Here is a 22257-nt window from a genome sequence, read left to right as displayed (position 1 = left end):
GGGGGGAAGAAATATACTTCGGCAGACAGAATCCAAAAGATAAGTAGGTCAAGTTAGTTGCCAAAAAATAAAAAGCATATGAATGCGTTTGACACATTTTTAAGAAGGATCAACCTTTGACATATTCATTCATTTCCTCTTTATGCAAATCGAATCTTCTACAGTCACCAAAGTGATCACTTTCAGTACATTACAGGACCATAGAGGAGGGAACGGGTGTAAAGAGAAAGAGTTGATTCTATGCAACAGTGAACGCTGTTTTTATTTCTCCTTTCAAATATATAGCTATATGATTATGGAAGATTCAATTTGATTTTTCTGAAAACATTTTTCTAAACCAAGCCTACCTGAGATGCTCTTTATTTTTAGTTATTCATGTTGGTTTGGTCCAGCTATCCTTGAATGATTAGTTCTTCCTAAGAATCTTTTTTTGAGCTTGCTTAAATATTGAGCATAAAGCCCGCCTGAATGAAAGGACTCAAGATCAAAGGTGCAATTATGAGAATAGCAGCAGTTTCTGGTGTATTGGCATAGTTTAAACAGAGCAAAGAGAAACCATCTAAAACCTACATCTTCAGTCCTTTAGCAATTAGCACAAAGTCGCTGAAGCATTACCTGCATGAACTTTAACCATTTATCTTTTGCACATGATGCTAAATACATTTAAAAGGAAAATGAAAATAGCTAATGACGAAAGATTGAGGAAATAATTACGCTTTTGAATTAAACTGCCGTCCATGGGAGAACAAAGTATCCCTGCAAGCAAAGTGGCCAGCACTGGTAATGCCAAATCATATTGGATTCATGAGAACACATATTTTCCTTCACCTTAAAGAAAAGAAATAAAACTAACCAATTTGTTCGTTGCATTGGCAAAAATAACAGCCCAAAATGGTAATTTAGATAGATAGCATCACGATCCCCAATGAAGCTGAGAAGGAAGACACACAGGAAAAACGAAGCGACAGTGAAAATCCAATAGCCTAGATGGCTTATGAAGGAGGCAGATAGACGTAAAGAGGAACAGAGGGAGAGGTTAGGCTGCCTAGCAAAAGGCCTAACAACGAACACACGTGAAACTCTAGTGAACAGAGAATTGTTAGATGGATTATGAAGCCTGATTATGAATTTCTTTCTATTACGACTAAAAGGTAATTCCTTGAAAATCAGACAATCAGTATTTCTAACAGAAACAAACTAGCGTCAATCATACCCAAAGATAAAAGTAAGTTTAAGATTGAAATGTAGGACCCCACCAAGAGGTAGGACCCTCCCAAAAATAGGCGTATGCCACTTTAAGCAGCGAGCACACGGTATTCTTTAGTAAAAGGCGAAAGAATAGTTCGCTCTGCGCTCACTGCGTGGCTGCGTGCCTTTTAACGTTCTCTTGCTTCAGTTTTTATAATGCATTTCGCTGAACGTACTTGTCTGACTTCTCAATGTGGGACTTTGATTCACTCATAGGTCCAACCCCAAGGAAATGACACTTCCTCTCATCTCTAAATTCCTGGATATATGTGTGTGTGTGTGTGTATTCTCCTTCGAAACGGCACATCCCAAATTACCATGCACTGAAAACAAGTTGAGCAGTTGCAGAAGATTTGAGTTCCTCACCGGCTTCAGCTATTTTGAATCTAAATTATGATCATCTTACATGGAGTCTTGCTAAGATTAGTTTGCTAATCTGGTTGCTAAGATCTATAAATACACCTCAGTTCACCATTACTTTCCTCGTACATAAAAGCCACATACTGTTTCTGTCGACACGATAATTCTTGTTAAATTGAACTCATAGAATCATAGATTTTTCGTATACGGCATTGCGAATCATAGACGAAAAATGAAATTATAAAGGAGAAGAAGGAAAGGACGAAAAGAGGGATAGGACGTTGCCAAGTTCAGACAATTAATATTGTTTCTTTCACAAATATTTAGACTTCGTGCAGCCGCATTGCAATTTATCCAACAAAAAGAAAAGGGAAGGAAGCATAAAAAAGAATAATGAAGGGTCGTAAAGAGAATGTCATGAACACTCTGTACAAGCATGAAAATGTAGGGAGTTTTATATTTTATGCCGTATAAACCAGTGTGTTATAACAATTCCTTGATTTTGTGAAATTTGTCGCATGATATTGATTCAGGAAATGATGTTATTTGAAGATTCTTTTTGGGACATCTCAGTTCTGCATCACTTTCTGCATCCTCAAACCAAGCTGCTCAGGAGCTGTAAAAGCTGATCCACTTGCAAGTGCTGCTTAATTGGTCAGAGTTTCCCTCACGGCTAATGAAGTTCCCCAGAATTTCCTTTTATTTCCATTTCCTATTATGGGTTATGGGGGTGTTTGGTTTCCTCCGGGAGCACTTTTTATTTTTTTAACTACACAGCTTTCAAAAGGGCAGACTCAATTTTTTTCCTTGAATATGAAACTTGTAATAGGGGTACCCACTAATCAAACTCTGCAGGAACCAACAATACCAGTATATTCAATGTGAGTTCACTTAAAATAATGTTCATACGTTAAACCAGACGAATGAAAGTAAATATCTGAATATGTGGGACTTTTTTTTTTGAAGAAATATTCTTCGGTAGACAGAATCCAAAAGATAAATAGGTCAAGTCAGTTGCAAAAGAGGGGGGAAAAAAAAGCATATGAAAACGTTTGACGCATTTTTAAGAAGGATCTTGTACATTCATTTCCTCTTTATGTAAATCGAATCTTGTACAGTTACAAAAGTGATCACTTTCAGTGCATATAGAGAACATAGAGGAGTGGGGGAATGGATGTAAAGAGAGAGTTGATTCTATACGACAGTGAACGTTGTTTTTTTTCCTCTCTCTTTTCAAATATATAGCTATATCATTACGGAAGATCCAATTTGCTTTTTCTGCAAACATTTTTGTAAACCAAGTCTACCTAAGAAGCTCTTGATTTTTAGTCATTCATGTTGGCCTGGTTTAGCTATCTTTGAATGATCTATTCTTCCCAAGAATCTATTTTTGAACTTGCTTGAATATTGAGCATAAAGCCCGCCTCACTGAAAGAACTCAAAGCTTAAAGCTGCAGTTATGAGAATAGCAGCAGTTGCTGGTGTATTGTCATAGTTCAAGCAGAGAAAGGACAAACCATCTAAAACCTACATTTTCAGTCCTTCCGCATGAAGTTGCTGAAGAATTTACCGGCATGAACTTTCGGACAAATGTTAGAGGTTACCCTTTCTTGATTAAGGAATCTGATATTGCACCAGCTATACACGCTGGAATCGCCACCGTTGCCCAAGGAACTGCAATAAACCAGGCTGCCTGCTTTAAGTTTACGTTAGATATCTATATGTAGAAACTGATTGACTCTGTATCTTTCTTTGGCAGATGATGCTAAATACATTTAGAAAGAAAAAGAAATAGCTAATGACAAAAGACTGAGGAGATAATTGCGCTTTTGAATCAAACTGGCATCCATGAAAGAACAAAGTGTCCCCGCAAGCAAAGTGGCCAACATTAGTAATGCCAAATCATAGTGGATTCATGAGAACACGCATACACAAATATTTTCGTTCACCGTAAAGAAAAGAAATAGAACTAACCAAGTTGTTCGTTGCATTGGCAAAAATGACAGCCCAAGATGGTACTTTGGATAACTAACCAAGTAGTTCGTTGCATTGGCAAAAATGACAGCCCAAGATGGTACTTTAGATAGCAAAAAGCGCAAGGAACTTGGATTAGTCTTAGCACTGACGCAGAAAGCATGTACAGCGTACCAAAAAGCATCACGATCCCAAATGAAGTTGAGAAGGAAGACATACAGAAAAAATGAAGCGACAGTGGAAGTCCAATTGCCTAGATAGATTATGAGGGAGGCAGATAGACACGAAGAGAAAGAGGGAGAGATTAGATTGCCTAGCGAAAGTCTTAACGGTGAATACACGTGAAACTCTTGTGAACAGAGAATTGTGGGAGAAGCTTGATCAATGACTATGAACCTCTATATTACGGCGAGGAGGAAATTCCTTCAGAATCAGTATTTCTGATTGAAGCCATCTAGTGTGTCACTCATTCGAATAGAAAGGGAATCTAATAGAAAGGAAAGTTTAAAATTGAACTGTAGGACCCCACCAAGAGGCAGGACCCTCCCAAAAATAGGCGTATGCCACTTTAAGCAGCGAGCACACGGTATTCTTTAGTAAAAGGCGAAAGAATAGTTCGCTCTGTGCCCACTGCGTGGCTGCGTGCTCGAAAACGTTAGCTTGCTTCAGCTTTTATGATGCGTTTCGCTACGCGAACTTCATTGACTCCTCGATGTGGGGCTTTGATTCACTCCTAAGTCCAAGGTTCAGCTCTGTGCCTAACCAATTTAAGCAGTTGCTGAAGATTTGAGTTCCTCAAAGGCACAAATTATTTGAAATCTAAATCATGATTATCTTACACGGAGTCTTGCTAAGATTTGGTTGCTAAGATCCATATATATACACACTTCAGTTCACAATCACTTTCCTCGCCCATAAAAGCGACATACTCTTCCTTTCGACACTATAATTCTTGTTAAATTGAACTCATATAATCATAGATTTTTGGTATACGGCATTGCAAATCATCGAGGAAAATGAAATTATGAAAGAGAAGAAGGAAAGGACGAAAAGAGGGATGGGATGTTACCAAGTTCAGACAATTGATATCTTTGTTTCACAAATATTTAGATTTCGTGCAGCCACATTGCAATTTATCCACCAAAAATAAAAAGGAATGAAGCATGAAGGAGAATAATGAAGGGGCATAAAGAGAATGTCTGAAAACATGGGAGAGTTTTATACTGTATTCTTTTCTTTTTTTTCCCAGTGCCACCCATATAGACGGGGTTGTCCCCTCTCTAACGAGAGCGCTTCCTGAGACTCGAACACGTATTCTCATCCTTATGAAGGACAAACCCCCTTACCAATTTGACCAATTGCTTGTTAGTTACACTATATTCTGTACAAACCAATATGTGTTTTAACAATTCCTTGATTTTGTGAAATTTATAGCATGATATTGATTCAGGAAATGATGTTATTTGAAGATTTTTTTTTTTTAAGATCTCAGTTCTGCTTCCCTTTTTACATCCTCAAACTAAGCTGCTCTAGAGCTACAAAAGCTGATCCACTTACAAGTGCTAATTGGTCAGAATTTCCTCTACAGCTAATGAAATTCTCTAGAATTTCCTTTTATTTCCATTTCCCTCTATTTCGTGTTGTAGAACATCCCAAAGAATCACCCTTCCAAACTGAGATATCAAAAACACCTGTACTAGAAATAGGAATCTTTTCAGAAGATCCAAAAGAGTACAAGTAAACATATTAGAATTCCATTTTCCATGGTCATGCAGAGCAGGCTTTTGCCCACCCAAAATTCCATTCTGAATTGTTGACCACCAGGGTCTTTTAAACCAAAGAACAAATAATCATATCAAACACTAAACCGATTGAAGTAGTGGTTCAAAGGTCAATGGGTCAGATCAAGATCAAACCGATAACATTAAAATAATAAGAATTAAATATAAATAACAAAATATAACAACATTAATCATCACTAATAAAAAAAAATATAAAGAAATACAACAATAATTTGATTGTAATTATAACAAAATATAATAACATTTAGGATATTGATCTTTATGATTCATCAACAACTAAAATTAATAATTATTAATACCAAAATCATTATTAAAATTCATTCAAATATATAGTGACTAAAATATTAGGAGTTGAATGACAAAAATAGGACAAATAGCAAAATAATAATTCAAACCGGTTTTTGCGGGTTTGCACCGGTTTACCCTCTGGTTTGACTGGGTTAATATTGGTTCATTTTTTAAACCAGACTGAACCCTGTTAAACTAGCCGGTTCGATCTATTTTTTTCACTGTTTTTAACTTGGTACACTCCTTTTTCTGAATCCCAACATCGACAAGATCTTTAATTTGATCAACCCTCCCTGATCTATCTCGAAGGTTATAAATGATGAGATGTCGCTACTTCTTCAAAATATCCGATAATGCGAGACACTGAGACTTGCTAAACCAATCATAGAAGCATTGACGAGTGAAATGCAGAAACCCACCAAGGGTGGGTCCCTTTCAAAAATAGGCGTATGCCACTATAGCCAGCGTGCACACGGTATTCTTTAGTAAAAGGCGAAAGAATAGTTCGCTCTGTGCTCACTGCATGGCTGCGTGATTTTCAACATTTGCTCACTTCATTATTTACGCTGCGTCTTGCAACCGAACCGTCCCGAACTTCGCGATGTGGGACTTGGACAATAAAGGTCCAGAGTCCTGCCATTTTTCAACTTTTCATTCTTAAATAATTAATTTATAAAAATTTTAAAAAAATTAATTAATTTAGTTATTTATAATAAAATGATTTTTTTTCTAAAATACCCTTGATAATAATATATCTTGGAATTATCTTTGATGGGTTAACATACGCAATCATCATAATAATTATTTGAAGACAAAATAGATAAATATGAGAAAGAAAATGAACTAATATCTTATATTTAAAATCAAATTAAATTTATAAATGACTCTTATATTTAAGACCAATAGTAGTATTATTGTACCCATGTTTTCCAGAAAAAGATATTTTTTTTCAGTTATTCATTAAATTTTTATGATGAGAAAATAAAATAATTAATTGAAGTTTGTGTTAATTTGTCTCGGTTGTGTTTTATAACATGAAATTATTTTTCCCTGTTGGCCACTAGAAAGGTTAGAATAGAGCTGTATGTAAAATCCAACATTTGCGTTAAGAAAAAGGCATGGAAACGATGTTTTGCTCGTTAATCGTTATATTAAGAAAGACCCTATTTCCTTTGCAATATAATAATATACTATCATATTTTGGCCAAAAAAAATATAATATATCATATATTTAGGAGAAAATGTGATATGAAAATTTTTTTAAATAAATTATAAAACAGATTATTTTCTTTTAGGATTTTAAATGTTTGTAGTATGATTAAAAATGTATCTATAGTATATTTAAGTCCAAAATGTAAAACCTTAAAGACAATATTTGCATCAAGTTCATTATATCTATTTTGTCATAATGGATATAAATAAACTCACTTAAGTTATTTTAAAATTTAAATATTGTATTATTATCATACGGAGAATAAGAAAAGTTGTGTTATCTTTTAAAAATTTATTAAAAAAAAACATGAGCACATGCTTCAAATGTTTTAAAAGAAAAGTTTAATCTCCATGTCCCTATAGTTTTATCAAATTTTTAATGGTCTTTGTAGTTTTTTTTTAATAATTCACAGTATCATCAAGGTCATTTTGGGTTTGAGAATAATCTCTGTCAGGTCAGAAACATTTAAGGTTAAAATCCTCTCAACAAGTATGTCTCTTAAAATTTGAACTTGTATTCTACTTTTTATAATGGTGAGACTGCTTACCATCTCAACCAACAATTTGTTAGCGATAGTTCTTGTAGTTTTTTGGGTTAAAGTTTAAAAATACCTGTCAACTTTTTTCAAAAATACGCCGAATACCATATATTTTTCCTAGGTACAAATCTACCTATGAATGTTCAAAAGTAGAGCAAAAATGATGATTCCATTACCCAAGCCTAACGCTCGTCACTTCAGGCCTTGCCAGTATCCAAGTCAACATAATTCTCTACTTTCTTAGAAATGCCCTTATTTTTATCGATCACCCATCCCAAGATCATCATGTTCAAACCCCAACAGAACTATCTTCAAACCAGCGGCACATTGTATGAATAGAGATCAAGCCATATCAACAATCAATAAAACAAATAAAAAATCATCCCATATCAACAAAGTCAGATCAAGCTGTAATTAAACTGAAATAGAAAAATAAAATTTAAAATAAAAAATTGAAGAATAAAAAAAGTTGGCAGTCAACCGTCCTGAAGCGTAACTAAGATTGAAGAATTAAAGATGGAAGAAGTGAAAAACAGAAGTAAAGCTCATCCAGCATTATCGATAGCTTCTTCTACTCAAAATACCTAGAAAAATTTTCCCAATACCTTACCAAATTTTAACTCAAATAAAAAACATAAAGAACTAGGTTTTCACTTTAAAAAAATAGAAAATCAACTGCGTTATTTGTTCAAAATACCCAGATCTTGTTACCTTCTTCTCCAGCGAGCACTCCTAGCCTCATCATCTGGACTTCAACTAGTGTCTTCTAACTTTTGATTTTTGCTTATGACTTAATCGTCATTGTTTACACCTTCACTGCTATCACCCCCTTTAATGGAGGATGTCACCATAGGCACCAATATGTAAAGAAAATGGGTGGACAGGTTGAAAAATCGAGTAAGATCTAGGTATTTCTGGACGCGTCACCGTCGTTGAGACTTCATTGTCATCATGTGGCTCTGTTTGGGAGAGCGTTTGGTGGGCCAAAAGTTGGGTTAAAATGAAAATAAGCCCGACTGTATTTGGATGGTAGTTTGGATCAGCGTTTGGGCCATTCCACTTATCCACCAAAAGCCAGATTGGAACGCCCGATATGTTAAGGGGATGTTTGGATAAAAACTAAACCATGATTTCAGAAGTGCTTTTACGGATTACGAAGTAAATATGTGGACGAAGTTACCTCGTTTTGCGGAAAAGTGATTCTAAAACCGTGGTTTTGGTTTTACCAAACACCCCTAAGCTACCTGGAGGAGCTTTTGAAATTGAAACCGTGCTTATTGGACCGTTATTTTTTGTCAGATGCTCATTTCCCATTAAAGTATTTTCTCTCCCCATTTTTTTATTCCTTTCTATCCTCTGCCTTTTGTCATTTCATTCCCTTCTTTCTTCGCGCCTCCACTCGAAAAACTGAGAGCTGCGCCACTGGAAAGAGGAGCTGCGCCGTAGAGCTCTGCCATTTTTCGTCCGTTGGCTGGCGTGAGGTGAGTGTTGTGTTGGGTCTGGTGGGGAAGCATCTCGGCATGCTTCATCGGTCGTCCAAAGGCATTTGCACTTCAAATCTGAAGACTTCCTCGGAAGCTGTGGTGGCCGGCATCTGAGCAGTGGGAGTGAGTTGCCGGTGTATATCTTGGCCGAAGAGTGCAAAACACAGTCCAATCTACCTTTCTGACGCTCCATTATTGCAGATTTGGTACATACCACAGATTCTCTGTTCTCATCGTTCTCTTTTCGTCTAGCTTGCTCCGGTTGCATGTAATGGCCGACCTGTAGATTTGTAGTGGAGTTGAGCTGATGTACAAATTAATCCCAGCTTGGTTTTGTCTGGTTAATCTATCTGGTACTGCAAAGTCGCCGTTTCTGGTTCCTTCTTTGTAGAGTTTTTTTTTTTATCGGGTTCCTTGTCTGTAGAGTTAAACGTGATGGATTGCGTGTAATCTGTTCAAGTATGGATTTTGCTCTTAGAAACTGAACTTGTTGAGATTTTTGCTCTTATGTTAATACAATGGTCTATAAATAGCCATGTGTCCCCTGTGTTTTCTCTTCCATCACCTATTTCGGCCATAATCGATGAGGAGAGGAGGTTTATTTTGAAAAAAAAAACAGAGGCTAGAGCTGGGCTGAACATGCGTTTTTTTGTTAATGGCAGTCTCACCCAAGAGGGAGGTGAATTGGGTGGGTTATAAAAATCTTGCGAATTAAAAGCAGTAAGCTAAACAGAAACAGAGAGCGTAAGTTAGAGTGATTTCACTGTAGAGAGTAGATACAGAATTTATACTGGTTCGATCTCAACCACTTGACCTATGTCCAATCCTCAGAACACCTTTGAGTATTTTACTAAGTTCCAAGATTAATCGAGCTCTTGATGCCGCAGTACAGCAATTGATTCCCTCAATCACTCCCCCTTACTACCCGTAAAGTTACAGACCCAGTCAAGAGTCCACACTCTTGAGTTTCACTTAGAAAGTAATTAAAGATGATATGTAGAGCTCTCTCACAGAGTAAATAGATGAGAAACACTGAAGCTCAGTACAAACAAGAACAGAGTATTGAATGCAACTGTAAGTTATTTGCAGAAGGTAGCTTGCATATTCAATCTTTGCATTCAATGCTTCCTCGCGTCTTTTATAGTTGAGGAAGTTTAATAACCGTTAGACGAAAGAGCTTCTCGCCGTTGAGAGATCGGTTGTGTGTTTTCCCAGTTGCAACGGTTTTTCGTTATTAATGCTTCTGACATGATAGGTTACAGGCTACTAAACAACCGTTGGATAACCGTTGAGTTCTTCTTCGTAATCTGTAATAATACTTCAATCTAATAAGTTTTTCTTGTAGAGTAAAGCTTAGGAGCACAACTGAACAAATGATAAAAATGAACATTCATAATTTGGAAGTGGAATCAATCAGTTGCTAAATGTATTGAACAAGAACTGGACATCCTTGATTAAAGTAATGATCGATGACTGGTTGATCGATCAGATTATCGATTAATCAAATAGAAGGAATTTGAAACAGGCGATTTTATTTATCGATCAAGTAATGGATTAATGATTTATCAATCAAGTAATCAATAAATGAAAATAGTGATTTCAGAAAAACATGCAGAGAAAAGGCTCAAGGTCACTTTTGATTTTGAATCCCTTGAAATAGAGAATTAAGATAAACAAGAAGGCTGAAAAAAGCTCGAAGAGAAATAATAAATATATTTTGAGAATCATGGTAACTTGTTGATGTTTAACTGCAAAGAGTCAATGATTGATCAAGTGATCAAAAACTGCTTGATCGATCGAGCTATCAATAAAGCAAGGTGAGATAAAAATAATTTTCAAGGAACAATGATCGAGTACTTTATTGACAAATGAATGATGGAAGACTTGATCGATAAAAGAGATTTAACAAAGAGTTTTTCAAAGGGCACAAAACAAATGATGATCGATTAAGTGATCGATTAATATTTGATCAAGTAAGTGATCGATAAAATATAATTAGAGAGACTTAGTTCTGAAATGCCAGGAAATGTTTGATTGATCACGTTATGTGAAAACAAAGCATTCAAATAAATGGGTGATCGATCATTTCATCAATAATTAGATTATCGATAAGGTGATCAAAAAAACATAACTTAAAAAAATAGAGCAAGATAGCAATGATCGATCATTTGATAGATAAATCACTGATCAATCAAGTGATCGATAAATCAACCAGATAACAACCTTGAACAGGGATATATTAAGTGGGTTATTAAGCAATGTTCGATCATGTTATCAAAAAATCTCTAATCGATAAAGTGATCAATAAATTATGAAAGAGACAGAATATAACCAAATTTAAAGAGTTGTACCATTTATCTGTCTTCTTATCGATGACCTATTTATCGATCCAGTGATCAATAAATACTTACCAAAATTGTGTCTATTATCTGACAGTTGTTCAATCATTAGGTTATCGATAAAATGATCGATAATTTTCTACAGACTTCTATTCAAAACAGTGTTAACAATGATCAATCAATTGATCTATCAACACATATAAACTAATTTATCTATCAAGTTATCGATTAATATTTTTGCTAAGTTATTCGTTTACACAGGGAATTTATCTGACAAGTGATCGATAAACCCTTAATTGATCAACTTACCAAAACACAGATTACCTAATTTGTTATCATCAAAACCTTAAATCTAGCATTTTTTTTCATTGCATGAGCATCTGAAAGGAAAAAAAATTGTATGAGCAATGGTTGGTATGAGCATCTAACAGGAAAAAAACAAAGAAGAATGATAGTAGCATGAGCAATGTTGGTCATTAAAAAATTGGAATCACCCGTGAGAGGTGCAAACTGAAGCTAGTAAGGAAGAATATTGAACTATTAGAGTGAGGAAGCCAAAGATAGAAATAGTGTGTTATCCCCATTTATTTTTTGTTCCATCACCTATTTTAGCCATTTTCCATGAGGAGAAAAAGATTTTTGAAAAAAAAACAGAACGAATATATATTTTGGTAATTTAAATGTGCTTTCATTGAATTTATATATTTGGATCACATTTCCTTTTAATTAGTTGGAACATCATTTGTGCTTTGATGTGTGAAATTCTTTTGAATCGCATTCGTGATGCAATCAGAAACCAAATTATCTATAGCTTATCAATTTAATTAAGCATGTAATATTATTATTTCGTTTCATTTTGTCGCTATACTACAAATTGGAGTTCAAAACATTTTTATCCATTCAAATTATGTTTCGCTTTTATTTGCTTCATTTTTTTTCCATTTCTCTGATGTTTTCAAATTTAATTCACTTAATCAATTTCACTTGATTCATATTAAATTAATTTAAATTCATTGTCTTATGTCAATTTATTTTTTATCATGTTTCACTTTATATTTAAAATATTTTTTATGATTTCTCTAAAGTTTTCAATTTTAATTCACTCATTAAATTTCACTTTTTCATTATATTATCTCAATTCTTTTTTTTCATGTTTCACTTTATATTTAAAATATTTTTTATGATTTCTTTAAAATTTTAAAATTTAATTCACTCTTTTTTTTTTTTGACCAAGAAATTTAATTCACTCATTAAATTTGATTTCTTCATATTAAATTATTTAATTTCATTGTATAATGTGAAATCAATTTTTTTATCATGTTTCATTATTTATTAAAACTCATACCTATTTTGATAATTTTTCAGCCAAACTTACTTTTACTCAACTATAATCCAAACAAGCTTTTATTAATCTCACTTTTACAAACTAATTTTTCTGAACTCCAATCTAAATACAATTTAGCTTATCCAATTTAACTTTTACCAACCTCACTTTTTCATAAACTACTTTTCCTATAAGTTACTTTTCCAATCGTTGATCCAAACGGGCACTTGTCTGCACCTTCACCGCCACCAATATTGGTGTAGGATGCCACCATGGTCTCTAGGATTTGAAAGTTATGGGGAGATGGGGGTAAGGGTGAGGAATCAGGAGAGATGGAAGAATGGTAGGGAAAGTGGGAAGGGCATTAAGGAAAATTCATAAATTTTTTTAATTTTTGAAATTAATAAATTATACAATAATATTAGCTAGCATTGTTTTTTATTTTTAATTTTTTTCTACTAACAAATACTCCTCCGGTCCTTATTATAAGACCCAATTTGACTTTTTATTTGGTCCTAATTATAAGACCCAATCCATTTTCTCTCTTATATTTATGTATTTTTTTCCAAGATAATCCTTCTAATAATGATAGTTTTAGCCAATATACTTAATTAGCAAGGATATTTTAGGAATAGCAACACTTATTTATTATAAATAACCAACTTAACTTACTTCCTTAATCTCCTCAAATAAGTCAATTGGGTCTTATAATTAGGACCGGAGGAGTAGGATATTATTATGGCCACATGTGCATCCATATCAGCATTTTCAGTCAAAATCTCTTTCTCTAATGGCTAATGTAACTAGGACTAATAGTAGTGGTTTTTTTTTTTTCCTTTACTTTTGAACATTGATAGGAAAATTTGCACATGAGGAAAGTATATGATGTTTGGGGTATTTTTAAAAGTTGGTGGGTTTTTTTGCACCCTAATTCTAGTTTTTTTTAATCAGGTTCTTATGGTTTCAATTAAGTTTAATCATTATTTTTTTATCATATCCTTATAATTTTTTTATTTTTAATTAGGTTTTTATAGTTTCAGGCGACTAATAAAAAAAACATAAAAACCTAGTTTAAAATTAAGTAAAAATATAATGACTTGATAAAGATACTGCAACAATCTCATAAAAATTAAGGGGAAAAAATTAAAAACTTGATAAGAAGAAAAATAATTACAAAAAATTTTCAGTGTTTGAAAAAAGAAAACAATTACAAAAACATAGTGGAATAAAACTATAAGAACATTAATATTGATATTTTCACTTTAAAAAAGTGTCATAAATTTTGAAACTAGTTATGCATGCTAATGCCGTGCCATTTAAGTTAAAGCGTTTCATGATCATAAGTTTTGTCATAAAGATGCCAAACAGGAAAAAATCCATGAAAAGATAATTGGCATTAAAATTGAAAATATGAAAGAATAAAACCGATTCAAAGAAAATGACATTTTTATTTGGTAGTAAAAAGGAAACATGGGACGGCGAAGGTGCCTCCAAGAGAGCAAGTTACTTGCCTGCTCCGTCTTAGGACTTTAAGAGCGAGGAGGTGGTCAAAAGTCAAAGTAAGAGAATGTTCCTATGAGAAAAAAAATATAATTAGAATAATCTGAATCATCTCATTGGAGAATAATTTTACAAGAACCTATATAAATTATGAGGCTTGTTTTAATTTCACCGATTTATCAAAGAAAAAAAACTTAGGTCAAATTCTTTTTATCTATTATGTCAAGTTCTTCAACTACCCATTTCATACGAATTTATAATTAAATGCTATTAAATATTAATATTTTAAAAAATAAGACACATAATCATGTATGATTAGAAAACTTAATATAATAAATAATTTCGTAAAAATTTAATTACAAAAAAAGAATAATATGATGTCATGAAAACGTGGGGGAAGTTTTACATTGTATTCTGTATAAACCAATATGTGCTTTAACAATTCCTTGATTTTGTGAAATTTTTAGCATGATATTGATTCAGGAAATGATGTTATTTGAAGATTCTTTTTTTAACATCTCAGTTCTGCATCACTTTCTGCATCCTCAAACCAAGCTGTTCTAGAGCTACAAAAGCTGATCCATTCGCAGGTGCTGATTAGTCAGAATTTCCTCTGCAACGAATAAAATTCCCTAGAATTTCCTTTTATTTCCATTTCCCTCTATTTCCTGTTGCAGAACATCCCAAAGAATCACCCTTCCAAACTGACATCTCAGAAACACCTGTACTAGAAATAGGAATCTTTTCAGAAGATCCAAAAGAGTACAAGCACACATATTAGAGTTCCATTTTCCATGGTCATGCAGGGCAGGCTTTTGCCATTCTGAATTGTTGACCACCAGAGTCTTTTTAACCAAAGAACAAATAATCAAATCAAACACTAAACCGGTTGAAGTAGGGGTTCAAAGATCAATGGGTCAGATCAGGATCAAACCGGTAACATTAAAATAATAAAAATTAAATATAAATAACAAAATACAACAACATTAATAATCACTAATAAGAAAATATAAGGAAATACAATAATTTGATTGTAATTATAACAAAATACAATAACATTTAGGATATTGATTTTTATGATTCATCAACAACTAAAATCAATAATTATTAATATCAAAATCATTATGAAAATTCATTCAAATATATAGTAACTAAAATATTAGGAGTTGAATGAGAAAAGTAGGATGAATAGCAAAATAATAATTCAAATCAGTTTTTGCGGGTTTGCATCGGTTTATCCTCTGGTTTGATTGGGTTGATACTGGTTCATTTTTTAAACCAGACTGAACCACCGGTTGATTTTCCTGTTAAACCGGCCGGTTCGGTCTATTTTTTTCACCGTTTTTAACTTGGTACACTCCTTTTTCTGAATCCCAACATCGAAAAGATCTTTACTTTGATCAAACCTCCCTGATCTATCTTGAAGGTTATAAATAATCAGATGTCGCTACTTCTTCAAAATATTCGATAATGCGAGACACTGAGACTTGCTAAACCAATCATAGAAACATTGACGAGTGAAATGCAGAAACCCACCAAGGGTGGGTCCCTTTCAAAAATAGGCGTATGCCACTATAAGCAGCGTGCACACGGTATTCTTTAGTAAAAGGCGAAAGAATAGTTCGCTCTGTGCTCACTGCATGGCTGCGTGATTTTCAACATTTGCTCACTTCATTATTTACGCTGCGTCTTGCGACCGAACCGTCCGGAACTCCGCGATGTGGGACTTGGACAATAAAGGCCCAATTTCAATCAATAGAAGGCCCAGAGTCCTGCCATTTTTCAACTTTTCATTATTAAATAATTAATTATAAAAATTTTAAAAAATTAATTAATTTAGTTATTTATAATAAAATGATGTTATTTTTTTTGAAATACTTGTGATAATAATATATATTGGAACTACCTTTGATGGGTTAACATACGCAGTCATCATAATAATTATTTGAAGACAAAATAGATAAATATGAGAAATAAAATAAATTGATGTCTTATATTTAAAATCAAATTAAATTTATAAATGACTCTTATATTAAAGGCCAAAGGTAATATTATTGTATCCATGTTTTCCAGAAAAAGATATAATATTTTTTCAGTATATTCATTAAATTTTGATGATGGGAAAATAAAATAATTAATTAAGTTTGTGTTGATTTGTCTCGGTTGTGTTTTATAACATGAAATTATTTTTCCTTGGTGGCCACTAGAAAGTTTAGAATAAAGCTGCATTTAAAATCCAACATTTGCGTTCAGAAAAATGCATGGAAACGATTTTTTGCTCGTTAATTGTTATATTAAGAAAGACCCTAATTCCTTTGCAATATAACAATATACTATCATATTTTGGCCCCAAAAAAATATAATATATCATATATTAGGAGAAAATGTGATATGAAAATTTTTTAAAATAAATTATAAAACAGATTATTTTCTTTTAGGCTTTTAAATGTTTGTAGTATGATTAAAAAGGTATCTATAGTATATTTAAGTCCAAAATGTAAAAACTTAAGAATAATATTTACATCAAGTTTATTATATCCATTTTGTCAAATTCTCTAATCACACATTATCTTATGTTTTATTAGGCCATGTGTGGTTAGATGATATAACATAATGGATATAAATAACCTCACTTAAGTTATTTTTAAAATTTAAATATTGTATTATTATCATACCTAGAATAAGAAAAGATGTGTTATCTTTTTAAAATTTATTAAAAAAAACATGAGCACATGTTTCAAATGTTTTAGAAGAAAAGTTTAATCTCCATGTCCCTATAGTTTTACCAAATTTTTAATGGTCCTTGTAGTTTTTTCTTTTTTATAATTCACAGTATCATCATGTCATTTTGGGTTTGAGACTAATTTCTGTCAGGCTAGAAGCGTTTAAGGTTAAAGTCTTCTCAACAAGAACGCTTCTTAAAATTTGAATTTGTGTTCTACTTTTTACGATAGTGAGACTGTTTATCATTTCAACCAACAATTTGTTAGTGATGGTCCTTGTAGTTTTTTGAGTTGAAGTATAAAAATACCTACCAACTTTTTTCAAAAATACACTAAATACTGTATATTTTTCTTAGGTGCAAATCTATCTATGAATGATCAAAAGCAGAGCAAAAATGACAATTCCATTACCCAAGCCTAACGTCCCTCACTTCAGGCCTTGCCAGTATCCAAGTCAACATAATTCTCTACTTTCTCAAAAACGCCCTTATTTTTATCGATCACCCATCCCAACATAATCATGTTTCTTCAAACCAGCAGCATATTGTATGAATAGAGATCAAGGCATATCAACAATCAATAAATCAAATAAAAAATCATCCCATATCAACAAAGTCAAATCAAGTTGTAATTAAAAACTGAAATAGAAAAATAAAAAATTGAAGAATAAAAAAAGTTGGCAATCAACGGTCCTGAAGCGTAACTAAGATTGAAGAATTAAAGATGGAAGAAGTGAAAAACAGAAGTAAAGCTCATCCAGCATTACCGATAGCTTCTTCCACCCAAAATACCTAGAAAAATTTTCCCAATACCTAACCAAATTTTAACTCAAATAAAAAACATAAAGAACTAGATTTTCACTAAAAATAAATAAATAAAGAATCAAGTGCGTTATTTGTGCAAAATACCCAGATCTTGCTACCTTCTTCTCCAGCGAGCACTCCTAGCCTCATCATCTGGACTTCAACTAGTGTTTTCTAACTTTTGATTTTTGCTTATAACTGACAGAGAGCATCGAAACATCAAGCATGGCCACGTGTGCATCCACATCAGCATTTTCAGTCAAAATCTCTTTCTCTAATGGCTAATGTAACTGGGATTAATGGCAGTGGTTTTTTTTTTTTTTTTTTGCTCTGCTTTTGAACATTAATAGGTAAATTTGCACATGAGAAAAGTATACGGTATTTGGGGTAGTTTTGAAAGTTGGTGGCCTTTTTTGGCACCTTAACTCTAGTTTTTTTTAAATCAGGTTCTTATGGTTTCAGCTGAGTTTAATCATTATTTTTTTATCATATCTTTATAATTTTTTCTGATTTTTAATTAGGTCTTTATAGTTTCGGGCAACTAATAAAATATATAAAAATATAGTTAAAAATATAGTGAAACTATAATGACCTGGTAAAGATACTACAACAATCTCATAAAAATTAAGCAGAAAAAATTTAAAACTTGATAAGAAGAAAAATAAATACAAAAACTTTTCAGTGTATGGAGAAAAAAGAAAGAAAACAATTACAAAAACATAGTGAAATAAAACCATAAGAACATTAACATTGATATTTTCACTTTAAAAAAGTGTCCTAAATTTTGAAACTAGTTATGGATGCCAATGCCGTGCCATTTAAGTTAAAGCGTTTCATGATCATAAGTTTTGTCATAAAGATGTGAAACAGGAAAAAATCCGTGAAAAGATATTTGGCATTAAAATTGAAAATATGAAAGAATAAAACCGATTCAAAGAAAATGACATTTTTATTTGGTAGTAAAAAGGAAACATGGGACGGCGAAGGTGCCTCCAAGAGCGCAAGTTACTTGGCCTGCTCCGTCTCAAGACTTCAAGAGCGAGGAGGTGGTCAAAAGTCAAAGGAAGAAAATGGTCCTATGAGGAAAAAAAAAATAATTAGAATAATCTGAATCATATCATTGGAGAATAATTTTACAAGAACCTATATAAATTATGAGGCTTGTTTTAATTTCACTGATTTATCAAAAGAAAAAAACTTTGGTGGAATTCTTTTTATCTATTATGTTAAGTTTTTCAACTATATATTTCAGGTGAATTTATAATTAAATATAAATACTAATATTTTGAAAAATAAGACGCATAGTCATATATGATTAGAAAACTTAATATAATAAATAATTTCGTAAAAATTTAATTACAAATAATATGTGGATTAAAATTTAAGACCGAAGAAAACAAAAATGGGAAGTCATCGCCGTCCAAAATTGCCTCAGCCAATTGCTAGGGAGGGTCATGCTGGTAAGGATATGGACATTTATAGACTTATGGTAATAGTCAAAGTGGGAGATTGAGAAGATAATTGAAGAAATTATTGCTTTTGATCCTAATATTATTTTTTAGAGAATATGTTATAGATGAAGGAAATTATACTTTTGTTGATAAATATAATTAAATTGTTGTTTTTAAAGAATTTTTTAACACTAAGCAATCCTGATCTTGTGCTAATTTGCCAGTGATACAATAATGATTTTAAAAAAAATGCCACTCTGCTCCGTCGTATAAATCACTTATAACATATTCTTACATGTTAGGAAATGCATTAAATTGAAACATTTTTTTTTTAATTTTACTCTTGTTAAAGTTTTTTCTCTCTCTACATTCACCAAGCATCCCATAAAATTTTTTTTAGGGAAAATGGCAATTAGGTCTCACTCAAGAAAATTAAATACAAAAAGGTCCCTTGAAATCATGAAATTATTTTAAAGTCCTAAAAAAATTTTTGCATTAAATTTTATTTATTCACTTACCAAATTACCCTTCTTTTTTTTTTTTTAAGTTTGCATTGACAACTGAAAGAGCAGTGGTTGACAACTCAAGATGCAAGGATTGGCAACTATCGCGGCTGGTTTGCCAACTTATGGTGTAATATGCTGAGAAAATGTGTTGTCAAACCAACCGCGATAGTTGCCAATCCTTGCATCCTGAGTCGTCAACCACTGCTCTTTCAGTTGTCAATACAAATTTAAAAAAAAAAGGTAATTTGGTAATTAAACAAATAAAATTTATTGCAAAAAGGTCCCTTGGGACTTCAGAATAATTTTATGATTTAAGGGATCTTTTTGTATTTAATTCCCTTGAGTGGGACCTAATTGCAATTCTCCTATTTTTTAATCTCTTCATTCTTTTTCTCTTTCCAATAAAAATAGATAAGGATAAAATTTAAAAAAAAGCATTAAATATATTATAATTAACTTATACTTTTCTTATAAATTAATTTACATTTAGAGCCAGTGGTACGGGAATTGAAGGGGGGGAAAGGGTTGGCAAGCTTGTAATAAAGGCAATGGAATAAAGGCGTCAATGGTAAATTGCGAGAAAGGGCAGCAACGGTAACGGAGCCAATTAATTGAGGGAGGGCGTGTTGATGGGAACAGCGAGGGCATTTGTGGTAATTCAAAGAGAGGGCCACGTAACGGTCATGGAGCTAACAAGGAAAGCGGGAGTGTGTCTGTGGATGTTATCGCCCTGTGCTCCAACGGTAACTTCAGCCCTTCTTCAGTCAGAACTCAGAAGTCGCCCTCTCCTAATCAATTCCTAATCCGCTCTCACAGGGGACCCGCTTTGTCTCTTCTGCGTTTTCTGGTGTGAACTCACAATTTTTATTATTTGTTTAATTTTTGGCCATGGTGTGATGTGTGAACACATATATTTAAAATGCAAATGCCCAAAAAAAAAATCAATCTTTTCATCCCCTAACCACAAGAGTTTAGTTAGTTAAATTTCAATGATTCATGATGAAGACAGGCTTTAGGTTGAAAGAATATTTGCATAGAGTTCAGACTATGCGGTTTATCTCTTAAATCTAGAATCGGGAGTTTTTAAAAAAATAATTTCAATTATAATTTACAGAATACGAGGCAATGTCTATTTGGAATAGCAATATGATTCTTTAAAATGAGTTTTTTAAAAATAATTTATAAAATACGAGATAAATATGTAATGGGAGTAATATCTCCACTAATATGAAAATGTTTCTCGAAACAAAATATTATCTCTAGTGTCATTTAATTCTCTTAAATTATAAAAATATATTTTTAGTTTCTTAATCTTAATACCGTTAATCTGATTCGACAAAAAGTACCGATTTAACAAATTTAAATAGTGATTATACAATTTACTGGCAGCCTTCAAGATTTATGAAATGTTGAAAAACCTTTTGTGAGGCCTAACATTGATTTTTTTTTTTAAACGCAAAACCACATAAAAACAGAAATATAAGACACCACCATTTTCTATTTTTTTTAAAACCCTTTAGCGTGTTTATCTTCCTCCGCAGGTCCTTTCCCTTGAAGTGAACTTGAAGAAGAATGAGGGCCAGCGGCGAAAGGGAAGAAGCTTTCTGTGGTGGTGGCCAGTGCGGAAGTCAAACCAGTGGATCCAAAGTCAACACAATTTCATTAACTTCTCCCCCTCAAATTCCTCCCCGTAACGTGTTGCGTTTCCGTCCCATCCCTCCCCTCCATTCATTTATTATTTTAATTAAATTTTTTTAAAAAAAATAATAATATTTCTCTGTTCATGGCAACTTCCAGCTTCTTTCATTTTTCTCAGCTTACAGCTATTTCCACTCTTACATGTCCCACTTTACTAATGTCTCCTCCTCACTTCCACATTATCCGTGTATTTCTAGGTTTCCCTTCAAACATAATTTAGTATTTTTGTTCCCTAATTAAATTAAATTCCTTCTATTATTATTCATCCTTTAGTATTTTAAAAGGACATTAAAAGTAAAAAGAAAATATCTATAAAGTCTACTTTCTTTTTCTTATTCCTTCATTTTTTTTCCTTTTATTTCTTTCCAAATACTTATTGTATTTTTATAAGTTGAATCGAGGGACCGTAAATCAATTTTTAAATTTTTTTCTGCATTCTTCTTCAATATTTGAATGATGCCTATTTATTTATTTCCCAAAAAAAATTGAATCAAAATTCATACCCCAATCACACCCGTTCACAGTTTTTTTAAAAAAAAATGAGATGCCATGTTCACTATCTTTAAAACAAAGTTGTATCTAACAATAAAAAGTTGACAAAAATTCAAGGGAATTATATAATGAAGTTTATTTAAAATTACAGATGTCCTCACAATTTTGTGTTACACGTGTCCCTCATGGAAGGAGGGGCAAAAGAGAGAAACAGCAGAAGGGAAGGAAGGAGCCAGGGCCGAATCAAAATCAAAGCAAAAGAGTCAAAGAAAGGTTCAACAATGTTGAATCGAAGAACACGCAAATAGAACGAGCCTACCTGGTCCCACTGGGCCCCACACCGACTCCTCCCTATATATGTGCCCTCTTTTCTCGCTTCTCTCTCTCCACCCAACTCATTCATATTCAACATTCAAACCCAACACCCCAACGATCACATCTCATTCCCTCACTCTTTCTTTATTCCAATTCCCAACTTTGATTGATCCTCCAAATCCCCTCTTCTTCCTCTTCA

At 32.8% G+C, this 22257-nt stretch overlaps 4 non-coding genes across 4 annotated transcripts; all 4 read right to left on the bottom strand.

Moving 5' to 3' along the window:
• Nucleotides 1-1249: 1249 nt before the first annotated feature.
• On the bottom strand, nucleotides 1250-1367 carry LOC114712717 (U5 spliceosomal RNA). Its single transcript, XR_003737268.1, has one exon. It is a non-coding gene; the product is annotated as a U5 spliceosomal RNA (small nuclear RNA).
• Nucleotides 1368-4104: 2737 nt separating this feature from the next.
• On the bottom strand, nucleotides 4105-4222 carry LOC114712749 (U5 spliceosomal RNA). The gene has a single exon (XR_003737274.1). It is a non-coding gene; the product is annotated as a U5 spliceosomal RNA (small nuclear RNA).
• A 1861-nt stretch (nucleotides 4223-6083) lies between these two features.
• On the bottom strand, nucleotides 6084-6201 carry LOC114712767 (U5 spliceosomal RNA). Its single transcript, XR_003737277.1, has one exon. It is a non-coding gene; the product is annotated as a U5 spliceosomal RNA (small nuclear RNA).
• Nucleotides 6202-15598: 9397 nt separating this feature from the next.
• On the bottom strand, nucleotides 15599-15716 carry LOC114712754 (U5 spliceosomal RNA). The gene has a single exon (XR_003737275.1). It is a non-coding gene; the product is annotated as a U5 spliceosomal RNA (small nuclear RNA).
• Nucleotides 15717-22257: the final 6541 nt, after the last annotated feature.

The sequence above is a fragment of the Neltuma alba genome, unplaced genomic scaffold, assembly GCF_004799145.2.
Source record: "Neltuma alba isolate B1F8T4 unplaced genomic scaffold, ASM479914v2 tig00001841_pilon, whole genome shotgun sequence".
NCBI classification, from domain to species: domain Eukaryota; kingdom Viridiplantae; phylum Streptophyta; class Magnoliopsida; order Fabales; family Fabaceae; genus Neltuma; species Neltuma alba.
This window is presented reverse-complemented; position numbering and strand designations above follow the sequence as displayed.